This window comes from Rhinatrema bivittatum, chromosome 7, assembly GCF_901001135.1.
Source record: "Rhinatrema bivittatum chromosome 7, aRhiBiv1.1, whole genome shotgun sequence".
Taxonomy (NCBI): domain Eukaryota; kingdom Metazoa; phylum Chordata; class Amphibia; order Gymnophiona; family Rhinatrematidae; genus Rhinatrema; species Rhinatrema bivittatum.
In genome coordinates this window covers 201,509,278-201,527,766 of record NC_042621.1, presented here as the reverse complement: position 1 = coordinate 201,527,766, position 18,489 = coordinate 201,509,278, and the positions used below count along the sequence as shown (strand labels likewise).

The 18,489-nt window shown below is 43.9% G+C and overlaps 1 protein-coding gene across 2 annotated transcripts in view; it reads right to left on the bottom strand.

Moving 5' to 3' along the window:
- Positions 1-906: 906 nt before the first annotated feature.
- ANK3 (ankyrin 3) overlaps positions 907-18,489 on the bottom strand; it is a 1,160,209-nt gene continuing 1,142,626 nt past the window's right edge. For both annotated transcript variants that reach the window (XM_029609754.1, XM_029609755.1), the window contains one exon: positions 907-1,629. The gene's annotated coding sequence lies outside the window, so the exon portion shown is untranslated. The remainder of the gene's footprint in view (positions 1,630-18,489) is intronic.

The following is an 18,489-nucleotide window of genomic DNA, read 5'->3' as shown; positions in this document are numbered from 1 at the left end:
TAAATCCGTCACTGCACTCATATACTGACACATTACAATTAAATTCACCTGTTGGTCATCTGTTTACCAAGGAAAATTGCCCAGGGCAATGGATTCTTCTCCTGTGGCACAGGAGAAGAAACCAAAGAGAACCTACTCTTTTGAATAAAAACCATCTTAATTACCTCCAAAAGGCATGTGATTGAAGAATTTTAACACAATTTATTATTTTTTTTTGTTTAATTAATCAACTAGATCATCCAGTGCTTGTTTTCATACATGATGGTATTAGATCTATTATCAATGAATGCTGTTTTCATATGAATATAATCAACAAATGAAAGTATTTCACCAAAACCCAAATAAAAATGCCCTTTTAAAACACAGCAGCCTTAACAACCTAATATTACACTGCTAGAATGATTACAAATGATTGGTTTACTGAGACTCATCTTATAGCCAGTACACGATACAGTAATATTTTTACAGCGTGCTGCCACCCTAGTAGTTAATAATTTCTGCTCTGTTTATATCTTTTTTTGTTTTTAAGAATATCCAAAACCTGTGCCGATAAGAGCACTGATTCCCTGCTAAAACCGCAAGCCCCGTCCCCTGTAAAAGCAAGAGCAGCAAATGCCTCCCTCCCTATGGTGCGTACTACTGTATATATACTAGAATTTCAGTTTTTAGGTCATTTCATCAAAATTAAATTGGCAACAGCAACGAATATTAGATGAAGGGCTTTTGTGTTTACAGATTTAAAATTGTATTCATTTTATCTTTCAACAGTGTTTGCAAAATTTGAAAAGACTGAATGAAAATAAGGTGAAACATGCATGAAAATATTAGTACTCTGAAGAAAAATTTTCACAGAACTACAGGATTCCTCATTTTGGGAATCATTTAAATTTGCAGCAGATTTTAAAGAAATATTTTTTTTCTAAAATCAAGCTAGCTTTTTTTTTTTTTTTTTTTGCATATACAAACAGTTGCTAATATACAAGAATCTGAAGAAACAATGCAGGAATATCCCTGTAGGTGAAGCCAGCCAGGAAAGAGACCTGTTTTGCTGAATACATTTGCAATGTTCTGCTTCTCGTGTTCTACCAGCAGGCAGTGCCTTACTGACACGTATGTATGTATTTTTGTGTTAGGATTTTATACAATGTCACTTCTTTACAGCAGATCTATCAATGATTAAAAAAGAAAGTGTTTATTTTTTTTCCCCACCCAGACAATGTGGGTCTAAGAACACAACACAAGCGGTTGTATATTTAGTGATTTTAGTGTCTTTCCAGAGTTCAATTGTTTTATCTTCTGTCCCCTCTGGACACAGAAATTCCTCTTTTTGTGATGGCATCAGCTTGCCTGAAGGTGAGCTGGTAACAGAATGGCATCTCATGCTGGTACTTGTGCCCGGCATCGTTAACTGCACGCTGGTCAATCCAGTGAACGAAGGGGGATCTTCCATGCTCTGGAAACTGGAACCATGCTAAATTAAAATGTTTCTTGCGTTTAAAACCATGCGGCTAATGTGTGGAAGCATCACACACACACTCTCACACACACACGTCTTCCGTGAAGCCTTCAATTCCTCTTGATTCTTCCAATTTCGTGTTTCTCAAATACTGGCAGTATAAGCACACAGTCCTGAGGAAAGGGGGGGGAAAAAAAAAGCAGAGAATGGGTTTAGCAGCACTCACAGTATTAGCTTCCAGATTGTCCATTTCAAAAGGGAATTCATACTCTGTTCTTTTACTGCTTTTAAAAGCGCCGTATTTATACCCTTGCTTATACACCAGACATTGTAGGTTGTTGTTTCTAGGATTCTGCAGATAGTTTCATAAGCTATGATCATGTCTTGGTGTATACACCAGCCTACTAGGGCTATGCCCAGATTTCAGAATTCTGGGGGGAACCAACAACCCCCACCCCCCAATTGACCTGCAGTCTCATCCTGTTCTCTGCACAGACCTCTAATCTAATTTAATTTCTACCTCCTCCCTTCAGCCAGTCTCTGATTCTCTCTTCTACCATCTCCATTCCCCCAGCCCACAAATCTGGGTCTGAAAGAAGCACTGAACAATGCTAATTGAGGATAGTGAAAGGCTTTGAGTGCACTAACAGGTCGATACAGTACAGTGTTAACCTGCGTTTGGATGCGCGTTTTCGACGCGCTAGCTTTACCCCTTATTCAGTAAGGGGTCAAAAATGCGCCCTCTGACTTAATATCATAGCGATATTAAGTCGGAGGTCCCAAAGTAAAAAATAATTAAAAAAAAAGTTTTAAATCGGCCTACGGCTTGAAAACCGGACGCTCAATTTTGCCGGCGTCTGGTTTCCGAACCCGTGGCTGTCAGCGGGTTTGAGAACAGACGCCGGCAAAATTGAGCGGCGGCTGTCAAACTTGCTGACAGCCGCCGCTCCTGTCAAAAAAGAGGAGCTAGGGATGCGCTAGTGTCCCTAACACCTCTTGTTACCGAGGGCCCTCATTTAAATACTGAATCGCACGCACAGGAGAGTGGCCTGTGTGCTCTCCCGCGACTTTTACTGAATCGGCCTGTAAGTTTGTGGCTCCACTCTCACAGGCCCACCTTCTGCACAGAAGTCTAAAGTGGGTGGGGCCACAGCAGTGCCTGTCAGCATGGGGTCATCGGCTAACTCTGTTCTTGCACACACTACTTTCTGATAACAGCACTGCTGAAGACACAAGGAGCTTTGGGGTCTGCAGGATGAGGAGCTAACTGCTTGAGTAAAAGGATCAGAGGCCTGGCTGGAAGGAGCAGGTAGGAACTGAACTGGATCCAAGGTTTGCCACGGAGTGGGGGGCTTCAATGGTGTGCAGGGTTTCCAAGTCTGGGAGATGTGGAAGGTGGCACAGCACCCGCACTGACAGTGCTTTGGGACAATACAAGATGAAATCTCTCATGCTTGTGATAGTTCTGCAAAGATTTACTAATGTAGGGGCCAATGTAACGTGGTACGCATAGCAGAAGCACAATTTATCTCCATCAGGGGTAGAGTAAAATTAGCTCACTTATCTGATGGGTGTTTCATTTCCAAACTGGTGAATTGTCATTTGGAAATAATGTGTGTGATTAAAAAGTTTATTTGTACACACAAAAAAAGTTTTATGAGCACAAAACAACATATCACTACTGCTCCAGACTTCCCGCTGGTTTCATCCCTATTCCTCCTGGATTGTACCCTGCGGACCCTGAGCTCCTTCCCCCTCCCTCTGGTCTGTCTTTCACTTCCTTTCTTGCCCCCTCTCCAATGACCAAGAGCTTCACCTGGACCCTACTGGCAGCGGGGAATGGGAGAGAGTGAGTGCTAGAGTCCCAGCACTGACAAATGACAGCAGTACCAAGAGAGAGACAAGGTGGTGGGGGCTTGGGGCTGCTGCTTTTTAAAAAATCAGAAATCCAGCTACTTTGCAGAAGGTTTTTTTTTCTTCGCTTAACTGAATTATGTTGTGCTTTAAGGTTGCTACAAAAAGTGATCATGAATGAAAGTATTTCAAGGATTTTTTTTTTTTCGAGTGTACAGGAGATGCTTTCTCATTCCTCCCTAGTTAAAATGTGCGCTCACCTATTGGCTGAGCATATATTTTAGCTCAGCTTCGTGAGTACCACATTTTTGTGTTGCATGTTTTGCTTACTACATCCGGAGTTTCAGCACGCAGTGCTAACGCATGGCTTACTATATCTGCCCCATAGGTTGAGAAACTTGTATAATGAACTATGTTCTCTGCATACACTAGGGGGCACCAAACGAAAAAGTATAATAGCAAGACCAATATCAAATGTATTTAAACATCATTTTGTAGTATTTCACATTGAATGCCCTCCACATTTCATCCACCAACAAATCTGGAAACTTACATGGTTCAAAAAAACTACTGGGATAGCAAAACTAAAGTTTTTTTTCCTATATACTGTAGTTTATATTATATATAGAGCAATATGTTACACAGAAATATGCAGTGTGTTCACACTTTTAGAACTGAGGAACAGAGCATTGCTAACCACAGTATTCTTTTAACCCATCTATCTGACTTTGGTATTTCTGGGTCTGTGCTTTCTTGGTTTTCTTCCTATCTTTCAGACAGAACTCAGCAGGTCTGGATAGCATCTTCTTCTTCATGGTACCCCATAACCACAGGTGTCCCACAAGGTTCTGTTCTATCTGCTGCTCTTTTCAACGTCTACCTAGCTCCTCTTGCTTGCCTTTTTCAACAAAAGTTTATGCAGAAGATATTCAGGTTTTTTTTCCCTCAAAACTTCTTGGTCTTCTACAGTAGATTATATCACATTCTGCCTTTCATGTATCAATAGTTGGTTATTTCACAATTATCTTGATCTTAACTTAAAAAAACAAAAACAAACCTTAAAAAAACAGAAGTCCTAGTTCTAGGTCGTTGCATAAAATTTTATAAACCAGAGTCATTTTCTTATCAAAACCAAACATTATACGTTGCTAGTAAAGTTCATAACTTAGGAGTAGTTTTTGATCCTGTACTCACTATAAAACCGCATATTTCACAAATTACACAGAATTGTATTTTTAAACTAAGAATGTTGCATTATATAAAACCTTTTCTCGATCACTCTGACTTCAGAACTGTTCTTCAGTTATTTATTTTCTCATCCCTAGATTATTGCAACTCTCTATTCACAGGTGTTCCACAAAATTCCATCTGTGCCCTGCAGATCACTCAAAATGCAGCAGCATGTTTCCTGACTGGTACCAGCAACCGGACCATATTACACCAGTTCTTTCTTCATTACACTGGCTTCCAGTGTTGTGAACCTGCCCGCGAGGAGCGCAGACAGGTCCCCTACCTCCTGCGGCCAGGCGGGCCGCTGATGCTTTCTCTTAGCGGCAAGCCTGCCACTGCCTCCAGGCTCCTCCGCAGACGTCCTCGGCCCTGTTTGGTAAGGCTGAGCAGCCGGGAGCCTCCCCATGCGGCCGATGCCACTCCGGCTCCCCATCGCTCCTCCTGGGGTCCTCAGATGGCAGGGAGCAGTCCTCGCCGCTGCCGGGGTCTTCAACTGGCAGGGAGGCTGTCCCTGCCAGTGCCTGCAGCCAGCCTGCCTTTCCCTGCGTCTGTGTCAGCGAGCAGGGGGACGCCGCTGTCTAAGGTGCTTCATCTTCCTGCCCTAGGTGCCGGCACGCGCCTCTTCACTTCATTTAAAGGGCCCACGGCCGGATATACCCCGGGCCCCACCTGATGACAACTTCCTGCTTCAGCCCTATAAAGGGGTTCCTCTTCAGTCACTCCTGGCCTTCAGATCGGGTTCCACAGTTGTCTGTGTCTTCTGACCGGTCCAGGTTCTCCGTGGTCTTCTCCTGCTTTGACGGCTTCGTCTTCAAGTTCCTGATGTCCTTTGTTCATGCCTCCAGTCGTCTTCATGTTCCTGATGCCCTTCATCCATGCCTCCAGTCGTCTTCATGTTTCCGATGCCCTTCATCCGTGCCTTCAGATTCCTGATGTCCTTCGTCTGTGTCTCCAGATATCTTCAATTTCCTGATGTTCTTCCTTTGTACCTCCTGATGGTCGATGTCCTTCCTGATGCCTTTGTATTTGCCTCTGCCTCCATGCCTTGGTTTCTTGATGTCCACTTTCTTGGCGTGCCGTTGTCATGGTCCGCAACCAGCCCACGGGCAGGCTGTGTAGGGCGCCTCACGGTACAAAGGCCATCTTCATCTCCGCAGTGTTAGCCTCTCCGGAAGACTTCTGCTTCAGTCCTAAGTCTTGAATCCTGAGTTGCCTTTTGAATCCTAGAGAATCTTGAATCCTGTGCTTGAAACTTGTCCCAGTCTTCGGAGCTTCTTGCATTTGCATCTGTCGATACCAAAGACTCTGTTTGAACCTGCTCCGCTCCAGCGTGGTCAGCGACCAGTCCTGCGGATGGATTGTGTAGGGCGCGCCCCGGTGCAGGCCTCTTCAGTATCTTCGCCATGTTCCAGCATCAGCTTCCATTATTGCTCCTAGAGTCTGCTTTGAGTCCAGCGTGGTCCGCGACCAGTCCTGCAGGTGGAATGTGTAGGGCGCGCTGCATCGCAGTCTTGACCCAGTGCTTTGATCCTTGATCCTACGCCTGCAGTGCCTTGATCCTTTGCCTACGACTACAGTGTCCTCGCCTGAGTCTTCATCTACAGTGTCCTCACCTGAGTCTTTGTCCAAAGTCTTCTGTATTCTAAGAACTCCGTCTGTCCTCGTCCTCTATCCAGCCTGCCGCCTTTTGCCGTTACCCAGCGGCAGGTCTGAAAGGGCTTGGAATGGTCAGAGGACTGTTCATTGATCAACATTCCGCTGTTGGTCATCCTGGGGCGTGCAGGTCCGGTAGAGGGTCAGACCTCCTTCTCCTTGCCTTCACTTCAGCCTTGTCTTGCTCCTCGTTACCTGTGCTCGCACCAGCTCACCTCCTGCAGTGTGTCTTGGGGCTCCTCCCTGAGTCATGCCATGGCCCAAGGGCTCACACATCACCTGTTTCAGAAACGACCTTGCCTCCGCGCTCGTAACAGTATCCGAAGATCTTCTAGCCCTCGGTTCATAACAGCTGGCGAAGGCTGTGCTCGTAACATCCAGTGCATTACCGAATTCAAAACAAATTACCCTTAATTATCCTTAACCTAATTCATAATCTTACTTCTCCATGGACAAAGGCCATCCTTAAATTATAACCCCAGCAGGATTCTACGTTCAAGCAGCCAACAGTTATTGCACAATGCTGCATATTCCATCCCCATGGCTAGCTCATCTCGACTCCACCAGAGAACATGCTTTTTCAATAACTGGCCCAACATTTTGGAACTCTCTACCTATTCAACTACGCAACATTAGTGACCCAAAAACTTTTCAAACAGCACTTAAAACAGACTTATTTAATGTTGCTTACAGCAAACTAATAACAGCCAGTCCAAGTATATAAATTCACACTTTCTCCTATATCAAAGATGAGAAGCTCTTCTCTTATAAATTATGTCCAGATGTAGTAAACAGTCTATATTTTAATTATTTATTTTGCTTTGTTTCTTAATTTTGTGAATTTTTGTTAACCGCCCCCCCCCCCCCCAAACTTTGGAGGGTGTGGGATACAAGTAGTTTTAAATAAATAAATAGTTCTATTTCTTCAGCACAGGCTAATCCAGGACTTAGGACAAGCCCAAGAAAGATGACTCATGCCCACTAGCAATGATCAATCCTGGAGGGCAAATAAGTTAAGTAGCAGGGCCGAACACAAAAGCCTACGTAAAAACTAATCAGGAAAATTCATACTTTTCGAGTTTGGTATCAAGCACAGGACTTAATTTGTAGACAAAAAAGTGGAACTGTGGCATGTGGGGGTCGGGAGAGGCAAGAGGAGGCAGTAGCAGGCCAGGTGTGACATATGAGGGGGGAAGGGGCCAGGACTGGGTGTGAACTGTCTCCCTAAACACATACAAGTACATTTTCAGAACGCAGCACACGGAAATCCCATGACATACATGGGTGGCTGGGCTGTGTGCGCGCCGAGCGCATTTTCAAAATGGCCTGGTCACATGCGTATTTCCCAGTATAAGCAGAAGTGCCAGGCATTAAAAAAGGGGTGGGACAGGGGCCAGCTGGGACAGTGCCATTTTAGTTAGATGGGGATTAGAGGTCAAGGTAGAGAGGGGAAAAGTGAGGAAGGACAGGTAGGGGGATAGGGAACTGGTTAAAGGCCCGATCACGTTGCTGCATGTTTTTATAAAATACCCTCCTTGCATGCACGAGTTGGAACCCGTGCGCATATGCGTGTGCTGATATAAAATTGGCGTGCATGAGGGCGCAGGTATCGGATTTTATAACATGCGCACATCACCGCACGCATGTTTTAAAATTGGCGTGTCCATGTGCATGTACCAGGGACCACATGCACATGGATGCCCGCATGGCCCTTTAAAAATTTACCCCATACTCTCACACCTGTATATGCAAACACATTCTTTTCCGTTGATAAATAGGGCTGAATTAGACATAATCTGTGGGTGATATCATCAGGGAGCACTGAATGGAACTGTCTCTGCGAGCTAGTAGAGCTTTGAGCTCTACTGAGCATGTGCGGGAGTTGTCTCAGAATCTTCTCAGTCTGTTTTCGTCCAAGCTATTGCATAGATGGTTATAAAGGTTTCTCTGTGACTGACTCCTCAGTTATAAAATTAATAAATAAATGAAAAAGGGGGAGACCCTTCTCTCTCTATTTGTAGCAAACCCCAAACAGTACTTTTCAGTACTACTAAAAAAAAAAAAAAAAGTCATAAAAACCAATCAGCGGTTTTAAGACCTGCCCTTGTGGGCACAATTTTTTAAAGACAGATGGCCATGGCCTTTACTATTGCTGCCTGAATTGTGCAGACTATTGGCAAATGTCTCCTTGATCCCAGAGAGTGAGAGCGACGAAGATAACCTCTTTGAAGCCCTCTGCTAAAAGCAAGTCCTTGGTGAAGCCTCACCTGGAGTATTGTGTCAATTCTGGAGACCATATCTCAAAAGGGACAGAGACAGGATGGAGGCTGTCCAGAGAAAGGCAACAAAAATGGTGGGGGGGATTTCCGTCAACTGAATTATGAGGAAAGGTTAAAGGACCTAAATATGTATACCCTCGAAGAGAGGAGGTGCAGGGGAGATATGACACAGACCTTCAGGTAGTTGAAATAACTTAATGATGCACAATCAACAAACCTTCCCCATTGGAAAGAAATTAGTAGAACTAAGGGTCATGAAATGAAACTCCAGGGAGGAAGACTCAGAACCAACATCAGGAAATATTTCTTCAGGGGGACTTTACCGGGACCTGGAAGCTTCTAAAATCTAGCTGCGGGCATCTGATTGGACACCCTATCCATTCTAGGACCAGAGGACCTTAAATTGTGGCGTGCTGTGGTGAGAGAAGGGGACCTTCCCACTCCTTTACCAGGACCTGGAGGCTTCTAAAATCTAGCTGCGGACATCTGCTTGGACACCCTGCTTGTTCTAGGACCTGAGGACCTTAAATTGCGGCATGCTGCTGTGCGCTGCTGCTGGCGTGCCAAAGGGGCTCACCTCTTATGCCATTTCTTTTCTTCCAGTACAGCTATGGGAAGAAAAAGAAAAGGGAAAACTTTGTCAGCAGTCTCCACTCCTATTTCACTCCATGGGTCCATGGACTTGCATGTACTTAAGGCTAATTCACCACTGCGAGATTCAAGTACAGAATTAGCAGGGATATCTCTATCCCCAGAAGCGAGTTCTCCTCCTCCTAAACCTCAATCTTCACCAGGTATGCTGCTGAATGACTTTAATATTTCTTTAAATACCTCTCATTATCTTGATATGACCACTTTGGAAGCTCAAGGGGACTCGGGCCCTAGGCCTAACTCCAGTAAATTAATGACTGAGACTGAGAAAATCTGGATAATTCACCTTCTGAATTTACATCACCTTTACCAACCGTTATCCTGCCTGTTCCTGAGCTAGTTTCTTTAAATTTGTCAAAGGAAGGGTCAGCTCTTTCTGCTCATGAGAAACTTCTAGAAGTCTCTCTTAGAGATATTTGGAGAGTGATCTCTAGGATTGATAATTATTTAACAAATTCTGTAAATCAACACTCTCTTTATACTGAAAATGCATCTCAAGCTCTCAGAGTTGGAAAGAAGATCCTCTAAATTGGAATCTGAAGTTAAATTTCAGTCTGGAGCTATATCTAATCTGCAATCAACTTCAACTATAAGCATTAAAGATAATTTCAATTTCCATCAGAAGTGTGAAATTTTGGAGAACTCTTTGCGCCCAAAAAATTTACGTTTATTGAATTTTCCTATAACTTGCCTCCTATCTGGGTTTGAGCTATTCAAAAAGTATGCAAATGAGGTTTTTCCATTTCCAAATGATAGGATATGTTTACTATCTAATTCTTATTTGCCTCTTAAAAAGAGGGGGCAAATATGGCTGATGGGTTTTTTGATGTTTTAACACCAACAGAAGCCCCAATATTTCATCATTTCTTGAATCTGATAACATAAATGCAAGAGCTACTTTTGTTGTCACCTTTGTATTAGATACAGATAAAGATCTGTTTTTTTCATCAATATTTTAAGTTTAAGGATAGTACTTTTTGTGGACAAAAGATTCAGATTTTTCCAGATGTTTCTAGGGAAACTCAGTCAAGAAGGAAGCAACTTCTTCAATTGAAGACTAGGGTGTTAGAATTAAGGGCATCCTTTTACTTGAAATTTCCCTGTAAATGTGTCATTTGCCTTCAAGGTAATAAGTTTATTTTTTTAGATCCTGTAGACTTTGAGAGGTTCTTACATGATAAGAGCAACCCTGGTTGAAGATATGGGTATGGGAGTTCCCGGTAGATACAATTCTTTTAAAATTCTTTTTTCTTTCTTATTGTCCTCCTTGATAATGTGGGTTTATGCATGAATATTGCCTTACTATTTACATTTTTTTTTTACCTGTTTTCTTGTTATTTTGACAAGTTGCTTTTCTTGTTATTCTATTTCATGTAATGTTATGAAATATAATAAAGTGTAAATTAAAAAAAAAGAAAAGGAAATATTTCTTCTCAGAGAGGGTAGTGGATGCCTGGAATGCCATTCTGGAAGAGCTGGTGAAGACATAAACAGTGAAAGATTTCAAAGGGGCATGGGATAAACACTGTGGATCCCTGGGGACTAAAGGATGGAAATGAAGAGGGACGTGCATAGGGGTAACATACTGTGGGGCAGTTGCTACCCTTAACCAAAAGGCCTTCATGCTATTGATGCAATTGCTCTCTGCTCCAATATTACTCTTTGCTTTAACAGTAGGCAGAAAAGAAAAGGGGGGGGGGGAGAAAGGGGGAAGGAGAATCAAACTCAGACAGCAACCAAAGAGGACACTAAATTTTCAGGTCTGGGAAAACAAGTAGAAGTGGGGGGTAACTTGCTGATGTGGCTGTTACTACCGTTAACCAATAAGCCTGATACTTTTGATGCTACCACAAGCTTGGACTGGATGGACCGTTTGGTCCTTTTCTGCTGTCATTTCTATATTTTTCTATGTATCACAGAGACATCATTCCTCTTCCTTTTCTCAAAGCTTCAACTCAAGGGCAGAGTCCTCAGGTAGGGAAGAAAAAAGTGAATCAGAAAAATTCTAATCCGCAACTACCTCAGTCGTCTGACTCCAAGAAAGTGCCATTGAAATCAAAACATCAAGACTTATTGGTGCATCTGGTGCGAAAAGAAACAGTGCCTTAAAAACCCCCAAAAGCAATCCATGCAGCATCAGGAAACAAATGCAGAAACATCGATAGCATTGAAGCACACCGAAAACACATAAAACTTCTGGAGCATCCAAAAAGCTCTGATGGGAAGAAAAATCCCCCAATACATTGAAGCAACACTCGAGGCAAATACCATCGATGCATCTGATGCTCCGTGCATCGACACACTCGATGTATGCATTGATGTACCAAATACAATCTGCATCGACATCCTCTTGCACGTGCCGAGCCTATTTTACATTGACCCGGCGATGCGCTCAAGCCCCGTGACGCGCGTATGTCCCAGGGCTTGAAAAAAGGGGTGGGGAGTAGGTGGGGAGGGGCGGGGCGGGGGTGGGACTGAGGCCTCTGGCACTCAGCCAGCACGTGCAACCTACATCTGCCTGGAGACAGGCGCAACGTATGAAACAAAGGTCGGGGGGGGGGGTTTAGATAGGGCTGGGGGGGAGGTTAGGTAGGGGAAGGGAAGGGAAGGGAAGGTGGGGGGTGGGGGGAAGGAAAGTTCCCTCTGAGGCCGCTCTGAAATCAAAGCATCAAGACTTCGAAGCGGCCTCAGATGGAACGGGGAAAGCCATCGGGGCTCCCCTAGGGCTCGGCGCGCACAAGGTGCACAAGTGTGCACCCCATTGCATGCGCCAACCCCGGATTTTATAACATGCGTGCAACTGCGCATGCATGTTATAAAATCAGGCATAGATTTGTGCGCACTGGGTTGCGTGCACAAATCTACGCCCGCGCGTACGTCTTAAAATCTGGCACTCAGTGCACAAGTCATCGACACATTAGCCAAGCTTGCACCAGTGCAAACAATGCATCCTACCTCAATGCACTCGATGCACGAACTGTCCACATAATCATCACCCGATGCATCAAAGGCATGGCCATCCAGAACAGGTCCATCAATTCATTCATCAATGCAAGTCATTGTAGAATTCTTCATTTCCATGCAAGAGCCCTTTTCAAATAATGATCAACAACAAAAGGAACGGCATCTTCCACTGCTGGCAGTTCATCCAAGGGAAAGATATGCTCAAGAGATTTTAAAAGCAGTGCTACCAACACAGCTCTATACTGCTTATAGTACTTCACTAGCACAGACCCAGATTAGATTGCAACCGCTCATTACCACTTCCCTCCCAGTGGCACAGCTGTTATTCACAGAGATTTTGACTACAATCCCCAGAATCTCACTGCTCTATTATACAACTTTCTTCTAATCCATTTCCTATAACAGATGGACCTATCCTAGTTGCAGAGGAGGATGAACCACCTCTTACACTGGCTCGAATTACGGATTACAGATATTGTTAAGAACTTCTTCGCTTCTTTCATCCCAGAACTAGAAGAACCCACTTTGCTGCCTGCATGTCTGATTATTCCTGCTTCACCAGAGTGAGTCATTCTGGGCACTTCTTCATTCCCGGCCTCCTCCTCATCCGGTCAATAGTGATCAACTTCTAGTGACATTCCACCTGACCACCTGAAGTCTCCTGTAGAGATAAGTCCATTTCGATCTCAATCTTCTTGGTTAAGCCAGCACTAACCCAGGGAGTCCCCCTGTAGCTCCATAGGCATTCCATCCAACCTACCAGACCATACTTCTCCACCTGAGGACTTAGCATATTCCAAATTTGTGGAGAAAGTGGGTACAGTTCTCAATGTTGCTGTTAAAAAAGAACAAAACCCTAGAGATGAAATCATGGGGATTCTAAAAATTTTGGAAATCCCAGCAGAACCATCAGCATTACCAACACACCTAGTGCTTGATTCCATGCTGATGAAGATGTGGGATTCTCCTTTCTCTATCTCTGTTTCAGCCTGTAAACTGGACTTGAAGTTCAGAATTAAGAAGTTTCCAGGCTACAGCATAGTTCAGCTGCCTCACACTTCAGTAGTGGTGGAAAGTGCAATGAAAAAAGCAAAGAAGATGAGACTCCACTCAAATACACCACCTGGGAAAGACCAACTAATTTTGGAGTATTTCAGGAGAAAGGTCTTTCAAGGAACCATGTTGACTGTAAGAATCTCCCAGCAGCAAGTTTACATAGCATAGTGCATTTACGAATGAGTACTCTTCATAAAATCAGACACAAGCAAACAATACTCTTTATCCCTCTATGATCTAGAGGAGTTGGTCCGCCATCTATTCAGAACAATGTACAAGTCTTTTGACACGATGGCTTAGGGCAAGCTCAATAAGAGAAAATGTGCATGAAAAGTTGGTCGACCTTCCCTGTTTGTGAGATAACCTGTTTGGTAAAAGTTGAGAGGAACATTGTCCAGATAAAGGAGTTAAAAATTGTGGTACAGTCCTTATTCATCTCAGCAGATCTGAATCTACCATCCAGTAGGCCTTACCTCTCCTACAAAATGTCTTATTATCCAAGGAGATCATAGAGGCTCTATCAACAATATTGTCTCCCTCCATTTCAACTGCAGAGAAAAACACCACAATCAGCATCCTCTAGAGCAGGGGTGGGCAATTCCGGTCCTCGAGGGCTGCAAACCAGTCGGGTTTTCAGGATATCCTTAATGAATATGCATGAGAGAGACCTGCATACATACTGCCTCAGTTGTATGCAAATCTATTTCATGCATATTCATTAGGGGTATCCTGAAAACCCGACTGGTTTGCAGCCCTGGAGGACCGGACTTGCCCACCCCTGCTCTAGAGCATGTCCCAGAGAATGCAGATAGCAAAAACCATAGCAACAACATCCACCAAGCAAACTGGGTCAAAGTTTTTGATACAACCTGAGATCTGCTTTGCGACATAAGTAGGAAAAAGAATCCATTTCCTTCCCTGCTGGCAACAAATAATTCAAAGAGGGTACCGCTTGCACTTCAAAACTTACCCAGTTATCCCTAATACAGTGGTCCCTCCTCCTGACCCTTCTCAGTTACCAAACTGCAATGAGATGTGATCCAGCACATTTCACAGAACGCGATTCAAGAGCTAACCTCTCCCTTCAAAATCAGTGATTCTACTTCCAATATTTTTTTATTCCAAAGAAAACGGGAGGAATTTGACCAATCTGGGTCTTTGAAATCTCAATCACCATCTACACAAGGAAAAGTTCAAGATGATATCTCTGGGGTCTATCCTCCCCTTCAAACAACAAGATGATTCGATGTGCTCCTTAGACCTAAAAAATGCATATGCTCATATTCCCATCCACTCTTCATCCTGGCGCTACCTATGTTTCAAGGTGAGAACTTGTCACTACCAGTACAAAGTCCTTCCGTTTGGACTTTTTCAGCCCCCCTGAGTCTTCATAAAATGCATTGTAGTAATGGTGGCTCACCTGCATTGCTAGGGTATCAGAGTACTTCCCTACCTGCATGACTCTCTACTATCAGTCCTAACAAGGACACACTTCTATCCCATTTGTATCTATCAATCCAGACAATACAGTCCTTGGGATTCATACTGAACTTGCCAAAGTCTGTGTTACAGCCCACTCAAAGGCTTAAATTTATCGGGGTGATTATAGACACAATACAACAATGAGCCTTTTTGCCTCAGGAACGAACTCAAAATCTCCTCAAGATGGCAACAACTTTATAAAAAATTTGCATCCCACAGCCCAACAAGTACTAGTCCTCCTAGGCCACTTAGCTGCAGTCATTCATGAGGTTCTTCTAATGCATCTGCATATGAGACATCACCAATGGGGACTTAGGTCACAACAGAATCAATTCCTGCAACCATTATCTTCAAAAATCTCTATCACATCTCAAATGAAAAGGGAAATATGCTGGTGGCTCCACCCTTTCAAAAAACAGGAAGGTGCTCTGAACCATCCAATACTGTATCAAGTAGTATTTATCACCGGTACCTTGATTCTTTGCAGGGTGCACACACAGGACATTTCAAGACACAAGGTCTTTGGATGCGTCAAGAAATTCATTATCAAATCAGTCTGCTGGAATTCTGAGTCATACATTAGGCATTACAACCATTTTGTCACATTCTCAAGGGAAAGTGCATAATGTTTCAAACAATCAGGTGGTTCAGTTTTAAGTGAACAAGCAAGGAGGAACGGGATCATGGACTCTCTGCCAGGAAACCCTACACATATGGCAATGGGCAATTCAGGTATCTTACTTGCCAGGTATCTACAACACAACAGGGGACAGGCTTAGCAGAACTTTCAGCTCACATGAATGGTCATTACACCAGGACATGGCCAACTACCATTTCCAGACATGGGGGTCGATTGTGGATTGACCTATTTTCCACAGAGCAAAATCAAAACCTAAACCAATTCTGATCTGTCTAACCAAGTCCTCTATGAGAAGTCCACAATGCATTTGTCATACTGTGGAACACAGACCTCATGTACTCTTTTCCTCCAATACCACTTATATTTCGAACAATACAAAAACTAATGAGGGAACAAGCCACTATGATTCTAGTTGCACCAGCATGACTGAGACAACCATAATGTGTATCTCATTCAATTATCCTCAAAAACTCCAATTTCTCTAGGGCTTGACCCCAATCTTCTTTCCCAAGAAGGGGGTGAGCTCTTCCACCCAATGAAAACTACCCTACACCTGACGGCATGGATGTTAAACACTGTCTTGGACAAATGGTCCTTTTCAGAACCAATTCAGGAGGTCCTTCTCTCCTCCACAAAACAGTCTATAAGACATAGCTACTCCTTCAAATGGAAATGCTACTCCTCCTTGGTGTCATTCTCATCATATAGACCGATTTAATTGTGGCTCTAAACTTTTGTTGTCCAATATTCCCTAGCACAATCTGGTCTTGCGTTAGCATCAATCTGTGTACATCCCAATGTATTGAAGCTTACTGCACAGCAGACAATGATAAACCAATCTCTCTGCATCCTCTTATAATCAGATTCATGAAAGGTTTATTTCATATGCGTCGTTCTGTGAAGAAACCACTGGTACCTTAGGACATTAACATAGACCTAACCACCCTTACAAAACCTCCCTTTGAGCCCCTAGATATGGCTCATGTGAAAAACTTGATATGGAAAGTTCTGTTCTTGATAGCTATTACTTCCCTTCGAAGGGTCAGCCTTGGTTTACTATTCCCCGTACTTCAAATTTTTTCATGACAAAGTAGTGCTAAGAACACATCCAAAATTCCTACTGAAAGTGGTCTCTGTATTCCATTTAAACCAGGCAACTGCACTCCCTACTTTTTACTCAAAATCTCATGCACATCAGGAAGAAAAGACACTTTGCACACTGGACTGCAGGAGAGCGTTGGCATATTACAAACGCTGTACTCAGTCTCACAGAAAATCATCCAAACTCATTTCATACAATCCCAAGTTAGTGTAATGAAGAGAACTCTTTCCAACTGGATTACAAATTGCATTCAGCATTGCTATTCTGCTGCTGGACTTGATCCCACTAACCCAGTCAAGGCTAATCAGGTTTGAGCAGCTGCTTCTTCCATTACATACCTCAGAGACATTCCATTCAAGGTCATCTGTAAAGCAGCTACCAGGTTGTCTGTGCACACCTTCACTTCATATTACTATCTGGACTCTCTAGCCTCTACAGACAGTGCAGTGGGGAAAGCGGTGCTGCACAATCTCATTAATAAACAGTCTGGTATCCATGCTAGAGTGTGGGTTGCTTAACAAAACTGCTCTGCTGTAACCCTCAGCTTGGGACTCCCCACAGATCATGTCAAATTCAGCTCTGCTTATTGAAGGAAAAGAGCAAGTTTGCATACTGTAAACATTTTTTTCCATAGATAGGATGAATTAGACATGAGATCCCTGCTCTCCTCTCTGGACAGCAGACTATCCTGCTCTATCAGCTTTGAAACAGACTGAGAAGACTCTGAGGCAATACCCACACGGGAATTTCTGCACATGCTAAGAAGAGCTCAAACCTCTACTAGCTTGGGGAGAGAGTTCTGTTCAGTGCTGCCTGATGACATCACCCACAGATCATGTCTAATTAATCCTGCTATCTATGGAAAACACCATTTACAGTAAGAAAACTTGTTCTTTCTCCTATTTATCCCAGTGATTCTTTATCTGGAGTCTCCTCCAGGGCTAAACCCCCAGATAATTTTAGCTTATCAGAGCTCAATAAGCACTGGTGGGCAAAGGACAACTGGAAGTTTTAGGGGGCTGCAGATGAAGGGTCACTCACATAAGCAGGATGGTAAGCGAGAAGGGGGCCCTTTCTCTCTATCCTCCTCCTCTTTGTCTCTGTTCTGGTGATCCTATCACAAGCCTAACTGCTCTCCATCATTCTTCCAGTGGTCTTCATTTCCTCCCAGTATCCTAGAGCCTCTAAATCTCATCCCCAATCCCTGGTAGTATTCAAGCTCCTCCACCCCTATGGTCACTAATTCCCCTTCTCTGGAAAATTATCCTCTCCAGCAACTCTCCTCCTTGCCAAGTAAGGCAATTGCATAGGCCTCCTCTTCAAGCCAAAATCAGCTGATTCTCCTCTGCCTTAGAGGTTGGGAGCAGACTGGAATGCACCACTTACTTCTCCTCAGCCTATCAGACAAAAATTCAAAAGTGCATCCAGCTCTTTACTTCCTCAGTAGAGGAAGTAAGGGAACAGGACTACATGCTCATTCTCTCCTCTTTCCTTCCCTCACCAGATACCCTCCTATCTTGTTTCCTCCCCTCATTCACTCTTTCCCTGCCCCTCCAATCATTTCACTCATAGATTGCCATCCCCACACTTATCTCACTCCTCACAGCCCCTCAAGTCAGTCACACCCCACAACAAATTTGATCCTTTCACACACTCAGCCCCTACACAACTCACAGCCCCAATCCCTTCACTCACACTTTTGCTCCCCTCCACATCAGCTCACTCACTTGCCCTCCCTTTCCTCTGATCTCCTCCCTCACTCTCTTGCTCTTCCCCCACCCTCACACTCTGCTTCCCTCCAATACTTTCATTCTCCCCCACCACCATACCCTCACTTACCCTTTTGCCCCTTCCCCCTCCTGTAATGTGGTTATCAGTAGCATAGGTGGGAGAGGGAAGCCTGGGAAGCCAGCATGGTAAGCAGCAACCTGGCCAGGAAGCTGACACACCAAGTAGTGGCAGAAGCAGTGGGGCTAACAAGCATTTACTTCGTGTCTCTTCAACCTTGGCAATTATTAGGGATGTGAATCGGAACCGGAATCAGTTCTGATTTCGGTTCCGATTCACATCGTGGGTTTTTTTTCGTCTGGCCTGATCGTGGTTTTGTTTATCGGCTGCGCCC